Source organism: Saccostrea echinata, unplaced genomic scaffold (genome assembly GCF_033153115.1).
Source record: "Saccostrea echinata isolate AGI-Se365-2 ecotype Australia unplaced genomic scaffold, CSIRO_AGI_Sech_v1 ptg000025l, whole genome shotgun sequence".
Lineage (NCBI taxonomy): Eukaryota > Metazoa > Mollusca > Bivalvia > Ostreida > Ostreidae > Saccostrea > Saccostrea echinata.
The window spans coordinates 241,693-254,149 of NW_026889774.1; the positions used below are offsets into that span (position 1 = coordinate 241,693).

General features: G+C 32.9%; 1 pseudogene; it reads left to right on the top strand.

Moving 5' to 3' along the window:
- Nucleotides 1-496: 496 nt before the first annotated feature.
- Nucleotides 497-4,381, top strand: LOC133192380 (uncharacterized; annotated as a pseudogene).
- Nucleotides 4,382-12,457: the final 8,076 nt, after the last annotated feature.

The following is a 12,457-nucleotide window of genomic DNA, read 5'->3' on the forward strand; positions in this document are numbered from 1 at the left end:
TGGTTGCGGTTGAAGCTGCTTCAGTAATCATTTGTCGAATTTCGTCGTGTTCAGATGGTAAGCATTTGAATTCAAAGCATCGAATGTCAAACGCGGATATAACTTCACCGATGGTCAAACCTGGGGTAATGTCAAAACAGTTACCGTCTTTGCTCCCACTCTGTTTGCCTCTGACTCGAAATTCAGGAACCTGTATATGTGTGGCATGATATTGTTCAAAAACTTGAGTAAATTTCATGTTGTTTGGCAATGCCAATATAAGTTTCATCCCTTTCATGTGAGGACATTCCTCAAACTCCAACGAACATGTGGATGTCGATATTGAGCACGCCATTTTGTACTTTCGATTTCAAACGCACGACCTATGATGCATGTAAAAGTTAAACTGATCGGCGAGTGACTTCGGGATTTTGACGACGAAAAAAAAATTTGGGTCGGCTATTAAATATAGGGTCGGTCGGGTAACCGTAAACAAACATATTTTTTATTACGCCTAATGCAGCGCTTATATCAAGACTCCTGTAAGATCAAAGACTATCCGCTGCCTGGTACTTCAACGGATCCATTTGTGGACAATGTGGGAGTAAGAGAATTAAATTTGATAATTTTGATGACATCGATCGCTCCATGATCATAAGGTCCTGTGTTCAAATCACGGCCGCGACTGACCTAAGTCGATACAAATAGGTAGCAACTGCTCCTTCGCCAAGCGCTCGGCACTTTGAAGTAAAAGTTGCGGGTCCTTCGAATGAGACCTTAAAAACCGAGGCCCCCTGTCACGGTAGGCGCTGGCACGATAAAGAACCCTCACTGCTCAATGTCCCTGAGTGCCGAGCAAAGGACTAAATTTGAAGCCCTTCACCGGTATATGGTGACGTCTCTATATGAGTGAAAAATTCTCGAACGGGACGTAAAACAACATATAATCAATCGATGACATCGATAACAAAATATGGAAAAGGTGGAATGGCCCGTGCTCGGTTTTTTTATTTAGTTGGACGCTTGCAAGAAATAAATTCGTGAAATTCGTGGCATGTTAACATGACAATAAACAAGTATTCCTTTGAAAGGAATGATCGGCAAGGATCAGAACCCCCCCCCTCCTCCCCCGCGTTGTACGGGCCTGAAATCAACTTGGCATAGACAAAATCTTGCAATCCCTGAAATCAACTTGGCATAGACAAAATCTTGCAATCCTTTTCCTCTCTGATAGGTACTATAAAACAGATGATTCGTTCTGATCCTATGGCGCGTAATACGTGCAATGAAAATATTTATTGGCATGCCGGTCCACCGAATATACGGTGCACACTTCGAGTAATGAAAGAAAAAGTGAGCAAGCTAACATACCCCACGGTCCCCCAAAACTCGACAGTGCAACACGTAATGAATGGCACCGTGCATTTTAAATACACAGTACAATTCAAAAAAGGGGCATTACTTGCAAAAAATCATCACATCAAAACTTCTTGCATATAAGGACATTCAAATCTTTGTATGTTACAAATTTAATTGGGCTGAAGTTTCTATAGAAATAATGGAATCAAAATTTCTTGGTAATATACAAATCTATACATTATGTCTGAAATACCTACAAAGTTTCAGGAAATTCAGTGCAGGAGTTATGCTGACAAACTGTTATTTAAATTCCTCAGTGATTTCGATTTGTTAAGGAGTGTAAGTCCATGTCCAACACATGACAATTTACACATTTAAATAATTGATGGAAGCAAAATTATGATGTAGTCATATGAATCTGTTTATATACTGTACTTATAAAATTATTTAAGGCAAAGCACCAATTTTAAGGGGGGGGGGTGAGAACTATCCAAAATTGTGTGTGTTAAATCATTAATATTTTAATCTCTAAATCAATAGGGGTCTTTTTAGGTCATAAAATATTTCACATAAAATTTCATTACAAAAGCTGATTCCAGTGAATTTCCTTATCACCTAACTGGAAAGTTTCTTCAATAATAGGCAAAACTCTTAGGGCAAAAATAATGGAATCGGAATTTCATGGTAATATGCACATCTACACACTGTGTACTAAATATCTGCAAAGTTTGACCAAATTCTGTGCAGCGGTTTGAGAGGAGTTGCGTTGACAATCTGTTCGTCTCTATATTCAAGGTATGACCAAAAATCTAAGTTGAAAAGTGCCAAAATTCCCAGAAGAAATAAAGGAATCGGAATTTTCTGGTAATATGCACATCTACACATTGTGTCTTAAATATCTGCAAAGTTTGACGAAATTCTGTGTAGCGGTTTATGAGGAATTGCGCTGACAAACTGTTCATTTCTATATTCAAGATATGACCAAAAATCTAAGTTGAAACGTGCCGAAATTCCCAGAAAAAATAAAGGAATCAAAATTTCCTGGTAATATGCTCATTTGCACATTGTGTCCTAAATATCTGCAAAGTTTGATCAATTCTGTGTAGCGGTTTATGAGGAATTGCGCTGACTGTTCATTTCTATATTCAAGATATGGCCAAAAATCTAAGTTGAAAAGTGCCGAAATTCCCAGAAGAAATAGAGGAATCGGAATTTCCTGGTAATATACACATCTACACATTGTGTCCTAAATATCTGCAAAGTTTGACGAAATTCTGTTTAGCGGTTTATGAGGAGTTGCGCTGACAAAAAAACATGACTGACTGACGGACGGGTCAAAAACATACCACCCTCCCCCCCGCAACTTGTTGCGTGGGGTATATAAATTCTCTCGATCATTTCACACAAACTATGCCTGGCAGACCTCTGAGAAACTTGGTTAACATACCTGATTATGATTCTCGTCAAACTTTTGAGGAAACCCCTGATGACTCTTGACTTTTCCTATATTCAAGTTTTTCCTTCTATTGAAGGTGTTAATCCTCAAGAAACATTTAAGGGGGTTTTAAATGATGAATCAATTCAGTTTACGATTGATAACCGTGCTAGCAATAATGACTGGGATATCCCAGTTAAATCCAAAAGAGAAAACTGGTCCAAAACAAACGAAATACTGGGAAATGCTGTAAATTAAAACTAGCAAAGAAAGTATGGTCGAGTTGGAGAAAAAAATATGGCAGACCAGATAATTGTAAAGTATTGAAAGTTCCCCGAGTCAATGAAGAATTTTGGGATGCAATGAATAAGTAAGCCCATTCAGATGATATCACTTTACAAGTGATTACAAAATTTTAGCAACGGGTATAATACCTTTGGTAAAGATGGCAGGTATGTTTGTAAATAAAAAGAGAACTTAACTCTTGAACTTGTAAAAAGATGGCAGATTCTATAAATATGCTTGGCAATGCTTTTTACAACTTTTCCATGAAAAGAAGAAAGGAAATTAAAAATGTTTTAAATTTTTGAAATCGAAAAATTGCTTCCTCTGAAATTCCAGTAACAGATTTTTTGTTTGGAGACAATTATGTCTCTAAACTTAAAGAAAGAACTGCGAACGATAGTATTGTTCTCCCGCCTACCTCCAAGTCATTTTTCAAAAGTTAACACATTTGAATGATTTGTCATATCTATATAGATATTTATATGAATTTTCATAAAACATTACTTATTTGGGAAAACAATGAGAGATAACTCTATAATTTTGGTAAAACTTGTGATTTTCACTATAGAAATCAACGGAAAATATTTTTAAAACATCCCCCCCCCCCCGTGAAACAAAAATTCCTTTTTACAGATAATATGGACTGTCATTTCACAAATTCATACCAAGCTTTTTGTGTTTCACGGGGGGGGGGGGGGCGTGTTTACAGACAAAAAAAAACTACAAAAATGCTTATTTTTCACCAATTTCAAAGGGGTTTCCGACTAAAACATTGTATTTTATTAAAAATATATGTTTAATTTTATATGAGTAAAACAATAGAAAAGATTTAAGGAACATTTATTCATATCCAAGAATATTTTAAAATGCGGTGATGCTTTAAAGCCCGATTTCAACGAGAAATATCGTCTACCTCCCTTATTTAAATAGCTGGAATTAGGGGTAATTAACTATTTAACACTGGGATTAAAATTATCAGTAAATTACCATTGAACTGTTCTTTGCATTCAACAAAGATTTTACGGCCAAATTGCCATTACTATTGAATTAAATGGGTGTAAGATGTAGGCAGGAATCGGGATTTAGCGTGCGTAGTTCTTGGAGACATTACCAAGCAACCAATCGGACTAAAATCAAATTATGATATAAAATCAAAAAAATGTTAATCAAACAAAAACCTTCATGTCAAGCCAGGGGTAACAACCTATCACAAGCCAGTACAGATGTAGAAACCGCCAGTATGCATACCGTTCCCAGAGAGGCAGAGGTCAAAGGGGCCAGTACAGAGGCACAATGAAGAAACCATACAGTTACAACAAGTAAAAGTGAGAAAGCTTAATAAACCTTACTGGCAAAAATCTACCAACTATAAATGGATGTTAAACACAATTGTATGATGGCATATTTCTGCCCCCTACATGCAAGATAATTATGTTAACATACAAAATAATTATGTTGACATTCAAGTTACCAATTTTTTTGGAGAATCTAATTTTAATGTTGGTAAAATTACTTTACTAACGCCAGTATACGACATCATACAAGCAATCTGCAACACAATTATGTTGACATGCGACTTGTGTATGTTAACATGCAAGATAATTATGTTAACATGCAAGATATTTATGTCGACATGCGACTTATTGATATTAACATGCAACATAATGTAGACATGCGACTTATTTATGTCCACATGCAACATAATGTAGACATTCGACTTATTTATGTCCACATGCAAGATAATTATGTTAACATGCAACTTATTTATATGAACATGTAACTTATTTCTGTCAACATGAAACTTATTTATGTTCACATGAGACTTATTTATGTCAACATGCGAGTTATATTTTAACATGCAAGGTATCTATGTCAACATGCATGATAATAAGTTGCATGTTAACATACATATCTCACATGTTGACATAATTAACTCGCATGTTAACATAATTATCCTGCATGTTGACATGAATAAGTTGCATGTCTACATAATTATCGTGCATGTCGACATTAATAAGTTGCATGTATCCATAATTATCTTGCATGTTGATATAAATAAGTCGCCTGTCAACATAATCATGTTGTAACTTGATTGCATGATGTCATATAATGGCGTTAGTAAGTAAGTTTACCAATATTAAAATTAGATTCTCTTAAGAGATTGGTAACGTGCATGTCAACATAATCATTTTGCATGTTGACATAAATAGTCGCATGTCAACATAATTATGTTGCATGTTAACATAATATATCTTGCATGTAGGGGGCAAAAATATGCCACCATACAATTGATCCAGGATATGAAATTGAATTTTTTCGGCAACCCATTCAGAAAGACATTCCAAAGTAAATTCATTTTAATACAGTAAAATCTGAATTGGTATCACAAGAAATAAACAATTGATAGATAAAGGTGCAGCTGAAGAAGTAGAAGATATTTCGGATGCTTTTGTTTCAAATATTTTTTTTGTAACGAAAAAAGATGGTAATCTAAGACCAGTCATAAATATAAAACATTTAAATGAATTTGTTGAATATTATCATTTTAAACAAGAAAATTTATCATTTGCTTTAGAACAGATTCAGAAAGATGGTTATTTTACTTCGGTTGATTTAAAGGATGCTTATTTTAGTGTCAGTGTTCACCCAGATTAAAAGACATTTCTAACTTTTTTTTTTGGAATGGAAAATTTTTCAGATTTGTAGTTTTAACTTTTTGGTTAACATCATGCCAAAGAATATTTACAAAGATATTGAAACCTTTTATATGCATTCTTTAGGGAAAATGGTATAAGATGTAATTATATTAATGATTCCCTAATCATGAATGAAAATTTTTCTATATGTCAAGAAAATAAAGTTATATCGGAATTCAACAATTTTGGCTTTACAATCAATGATAAAAAAAATCTGTAACCATCCCTTTGCAAAGAATTATTTGGGGTTTTTATAGATTCAGTTGATTTTAAAAGGTGCTTGGGCACAGATTTGAAGTTAATATTTTTCTCAAATTTTCGGTATAATATCATGACTTATTTGTTGCTAGGGCATTTCAAACGGAAATAAAATAAAAAACTTATTTTATCTGGAAATTATTGAAACTACAAATTTCGGGACGCGTTTGATGGACACATCTATGCACTTTCACAAAGTAAACTTTATCCTTAATACTTAAGAAAAGTTGAAATTTTGTTGTGCATTTATTAGGGATGTCAATTTTGTCAATAATTCATATTCGAATATTCAATGAAAGTATTCGAATATATTCGAATATTCGATAAAATAAATAAAATCTGGTATATTTTGAATGCATCATCCTACTCTCATGAAAGGTTTAGTGTAGGTATTCTTATATTTTAAAATAAAATTGTATGAAAACTTTTGTAGGTGTACAATAAGGGATTCCATTTGATACTTGTCAATGTTTGAAATAAATAAGTGATTTAAATGTAGAAAAGTATAATTTTAACAAATGATACGTGTGTATTTATAGTAGCTCCAAATGAGGAACCAGTCGTCTTACCTAAGGCAAGATAGTCGTATACTGTTCAGATTTCAATACGTGTAATTAATTACACTTATCAGCCTAATAAAAGATATGATTATAATCTTCGATACAATGTTTTTAAAATATAAACAAACAATTCCATAGACAATTTTTCTAGGTAATTGACTAATTTCCCGATAGTGAATATAAAATTCAGGATTATGTACAACCTGAGATAATCAAGTAATTTACTCATTTATTCTAAAATTGAGCCCTTTACAATATTAATTACAGACTAATTCTATCGGATATCTATTTGAATGATCAATTAAATTTGTTTTGATAAGTATACTGTTCACGTCTTTTAGATATTCTAAGAAGGTTTTCATTTCGTTGTCCTCGATTCTAGATTCGATCGTATTTAATTAATAAAAACTATGAAAGTACGTTTTGTATTATACATAAAGCATTATTGTATAATTCTTTAACACCTTACTCAAAAAAAAAAAAAATAATAATTTAGTAGATCTATATAAGATAAGAAAATAGTGAAAGAAATCGGGCGATCGAAATTGATCGCTAGTAGATTAAACAGGGATAATTCCAGCACTGTTCCAATCAAAATTTATTAATCACAGTACTTTTTTTATGAAATCTGAAAAACACCGAATATTCGAATCTTAAATTCATATTCGAATATCAACTTATCGAATGAATATTCGAATGTTCGAATATTCGTTGACATCCCTAGCATTTATGAAAAATATTAAACCTATAATCCAGAAAATAAATAGTAGAAATGTGAGAAAGCAAAACCAACTCACTAGTATTGTCAGTCCGTGCTCAGTGATGTGTGCAGAGTTTAACAAATTTAACACACCCGTGAAACGTTAACTGTTTTTGTAAATAGGACACGAGTCTGTTATTGTTAATGTTTACGTTTCACCGGGTGTGTTCAATTTGTTAAACTCTGCACGCATCACTGAGCACGGACTGACAATACTGGTGAGTTGGTTTTGCTTTCTTACATTTCTACTATTTATTTTCTGGATTATAGTTTGAATATATTTCATTAATAAACAACAAAACTTTTACTTTTCTTAAGTATTAAGGATAAAGTTTGATTTATGAAAGTGCTAGGATGTATCAATCAAACGCGTCCCGAAATTTGTAGTTTCAATAATTTCCAGATAAAATAAGTCTTTTTATTTTATTTCCGTTTGAAATGCTCTATCAGCATATAAGTCATGATATTACACCGAAAACCTGAAAAAATATTAACTTCAAATCTGTGTCCAAGCACCTTTAAAGTCTATTTGACAAATAAAAAATAGAGAAGATTTTAAACCAAAGCCAAATTATTCTGTCTAATTCAGATAAGACAGTTGGCCTCATTGAAAGGTTTATTGGTCCATGCGTGTAATGCAGTTTTTCAAGGTCCTCTGCATTACAGGACTTTAGAAAGAGAAAAAGATCAAAATCTGAAATAAACAATGGTGATTATAATTCATTTATGATTTGTTCTGCTGAGAGTATCAATGAAATGAAACGGTGGTGTAAAAATTTACAAACACTAGTTGGAAAAGATATCAGATCTAGACCAATTGATTTATGGGTGGAAACTGATGCATCCTTGCTAGATTGGGGTGCTAGATTTCAAAACAAAATGACAGAAGGTAGATGGAAATATTCAGAATTATCATATCATATAAATGTTTTAGAATTAATGGCTGTGTATTCTGCTTTTGAATCATTTTTAAAGCGTACAATTCAAAACATATTTGTTTTAAAACTGACAATACAACCGTGGTTTCTTACATTAATACAATGGCTGGAATGCATTCAAAATAGCTCAATGATCTTTCAGTCAAGATTTGGAATTGGTGCATAAAACGTGATATCATTATTTCGGCCCAGTATTTACCTGGGTGTGAGAATATATATGCTGATGTACTTTCGAGGCAATTTGCTGACTCTACGGAATGAATGTTAAAACATATTTTCTTGAGAATTTGCAAACAACTTTTTAATCCAGACATACAATGTAGATCTTTTTGCTTCACGTATTAATAAACAATTTGGAAAGTTTGTTTCCTGGAATTTTGATCCTGATGCATATCACACTGATGCTTTCACTTTATCTTGCTCAAACTTACGTCTACGTTTTTAACCTTTTAAAGTAATTGGTAGAATAATCAATACAAGATACCCATGGGGCACATCGCTCACCTGAGCACACTGGCTAGGGAGAAGCAGAAATCATTTCAGTATTGACAAGTTTTTAAAGGGGGGGGGGGCAAACTTAAATTTACACTACCTCAGGATGCTTCTATATCAATATTGGTTTTGCTGTTCTTAAACAAAAGAATTTTAATTTTTTCCCTATGTATTCCTATTAAAACTCTGATTGCTCATTGTGGCTCCACCCTTCCCACCGTAAATTTGAACAAATTTGAATCTACACTACCTGAGGATGCTTCTATAATAATTTGACTAATTAAGGCTTTGCTGTTCTTGAGCAAAAAGATTTTTTGCCCCTTAACCATTACACTTATATATGCCTATGTCGGCCCCGCCAACTATAGAAATAACGACCACTATATTGAAAAAATTACCTTGTACAAAACTTGAGAATGCAACTGTACCTCTAAATTCCATGTTTCAAAGTTCATTGTGGCCATCTCATCACTTGGTGTATTTCTGAGACATGAAGCAGTAAAGCTGGGACAGCTCTTTCTTGACGTCTTTCACAATGTCACAGTTCAAAAATTTCCCTTCAAACTTGAATTGTAGATAACTTGCGAAACTTTTTGATGAGACTGCCCCTTTGACATTCACCTGATGATTTTCTGGTAATCTCCAGAAGGTATTAATTTTTATTTAATTTTTTCTGTTGTGCCTCTTTATACTACCTGTATGTGAAAGATGAAATATTAATACTGAAATTAAAATAAGCATGGGATATACAATGTTAAGATGCTCTATCACCTGTGTAAGCTAACTACAAGTAAAGTTGTACATTCAGTTCAGAGAAAAAAATCAGTGAACATTTGTTTAGGAATATTTTTTTCATTTGTTTTAAAATTATTTATAGTATAAGAAAAACAAAACTTTTCGACCACTTACGAAGTTCGTGCATAATCTTTTTTCCCCATCTTCCTTACAATTGTCACAAAGTGGTAGGGAATTCATGATATATAAAATGTCACATTGAAAGGAATATGCACAGATGTGCAATTTCTGTATTGTACAGTACATCAAATTGGCACATAAATCCAGAATTGGTCTAGTAACCACGAAAAACACACATTTTCCATAGGCCTTTTCAAAATTTTAATCTCATAAAACATATCAAGGGGTAATTAAAGCTCATGTTATGTATCAATGTTGTAAATTTTAAGCCAGTATAAATCTGTGGGCAAAATTTGTTTGAAGTAATTCTTAATATGAAATATACCTTGGCAGGGTTCTCCATCATTTCAAATTTAACTGTGGCGCAGGACTTACGCGAAGCGCTTATATTCGCGGTCATTTGGCGACTGAATTTGCGAAGGAACCACGAAAAAAAATTTGAAAAACAAAATGCCCAAGGCCATCATTAAAATATCTTTGTTCCCCCTAACCCGACCCTAAAATCTGAAGTTGGATAGGTAGGTAGGTAAATTTTTTTTCTGACAGCAGTTTTGAAAAAAAAAAAACATTTAAAAAAAAATGAATAATATCTTTATAAATGAAAAAAAAACACGAAAGAAACCATTTTTTAAACCAAATATCTTACAAATGAAATTTAAAAACAACATGTATGGTAAATTAATTCACAAATATTATTCATTTGAACTTGTGAAATATCTCAGGCAAATGTAAATTTATTGAAATCGAATACATGTTTTAAAAAAAGACAAGATTCGCAAATACTCAAACATCGGGCATCCGAGTATATCTTTCAAACCTACTCTCATCTTCAAATGTTTCCACAGGCAAAATGTCAAAGGCCTCGCATGGCGCTGCGATTCTAGAGTGTCTCTAAGTCACAGGTCCCAGTGTGGGACGTGGAGACTGGTCAGTCGAACGAGACCGTAAATACGTAGGTCCAGTGTCGCAGTATAGAAGTTGGTATGAAAAATATTCCTTACTGATGCTTAATGATCATTGGCCTTAAGTGCCGAGTGAAAGTCTAAAGAAACTGGGGGGATATGCCGAGCCATATGCCTACATAACGATCGATAAAAAATCAAAAAATTCATTTTACAAAAATTTCACTTTTTGTTGAATTAATGTAATGCTTATTACCATTTGCATATAAATTTGACAAAACCTGAATACTGTAACAGCGAAAATGATTCTGATTAACACAACAAAATGGCATCACGCTCAATTTTCACAGAAACTGACATAAATTGGATGATATAACTACATTTTTTAAATAGAGTGGGTCATCGTACCATTTTTTTGAGGACGATTAATGAGAGGCAATGGAAAGATGTCGCTTTTTACACTTGCAAAAATTTGGTATGAAGACCCACTCTACATAAAAAATTAAGTTAACTTACTTAAATTTTCACCGTGGTCTTAAAAAATTCTAAGTCCAAAAACGCTTGCTAAATATAGAGAACTGTTTGCTATTTAAATGGAAATGTTAGTGTGAATCCGTGGTCTAGTGGTTAGCGATGAGCTCTTTAAAGGGACGTTTATTGAGGAAAGTGTTCGAGTCATACTCTGATTTTTTTTTTTTATTTTGTTTTACTTTATAAAAAAATGTCTATAGGAATAACATATTTTTCACTGGAAATAAAATATATACATGTAGTAATGAACTTATTTACAGTAAATTATTTAAAATGCCGGATAAAAATTATAACAGATATTTGAATATTTTTATTCCCGTTTTATTTATTTTAAATAAAAGCGCTTCTAGATCACCATTATCATTATATACGAAGTTAACATTTTTATAATATCTCCACAATAAGTGTAAACATTCAATATGCAGATTAATTAATAGAAGTCCTTACCCATGTTAGACATTTGTGACAGTAAATGAAAGTCAACTGTTTAGCTTGTTTAGAATATAAATATCATTTTGATAACTACGGTAAACATTAAAATGCTTAAGTAAATTCGAACAATTGAGAGATTTTTTCCAATAAATGTTCTTGCATAGCCGAAAAATGGGCATGGGCACATGGCTCGTCTTATCCCCCCAGATTCTTTGGAGCCCTCTACCAGGCAGATGTTCAATTGTTGTCGGCCCAACAATTTTTAAAGGGATTTTAAAGCAAAGAAACAACCCTATTTCCAAGGGCATAACTACAGAAAAATGCACTGGACGTTTCAGGAGGGTGCCATAAGCCAATTTTAAAGATTTCAACACTATTTGGAAAGAGTGTACATGTATGAACAATATTTAATTCAACCAAACAATATCCAAAAATGATTAAAATGTCACGTATCTAATGTTACAGTCACAGAGTTTAACCCATAAATAAAAGGAATGAAGAAACGACATCTAAATTATATTTATCAAAATGAAATAATTATACAAAGACATATTTCAAACTCCTTTGGACCCATATAGTATAAATAGATCATACATGAACTGTATATTAGATCAAAACAAATGAAATGTAGTGTAATTTATTGAAATGTACCCTTTATACACAAGGTGGGTCCCTCATCTGCTCATGAGGCAAGCTTTGCCATGCATAATACGTACGTTAATTTTAGAAGACACATTTGTAAATAATATCGAAACACTCCTTAGCCATTTCATTCACGAAATGATTCATGAGTGTATGATTCTAATAGGTTAAAGATACATGTATATAATGAGATTGATACGTTGCCTTGTTTTATAACACGAACAAACCTTCTGTAAGCACATGTTGTGGGCGCCAAATCAGGGTAGATCAAAA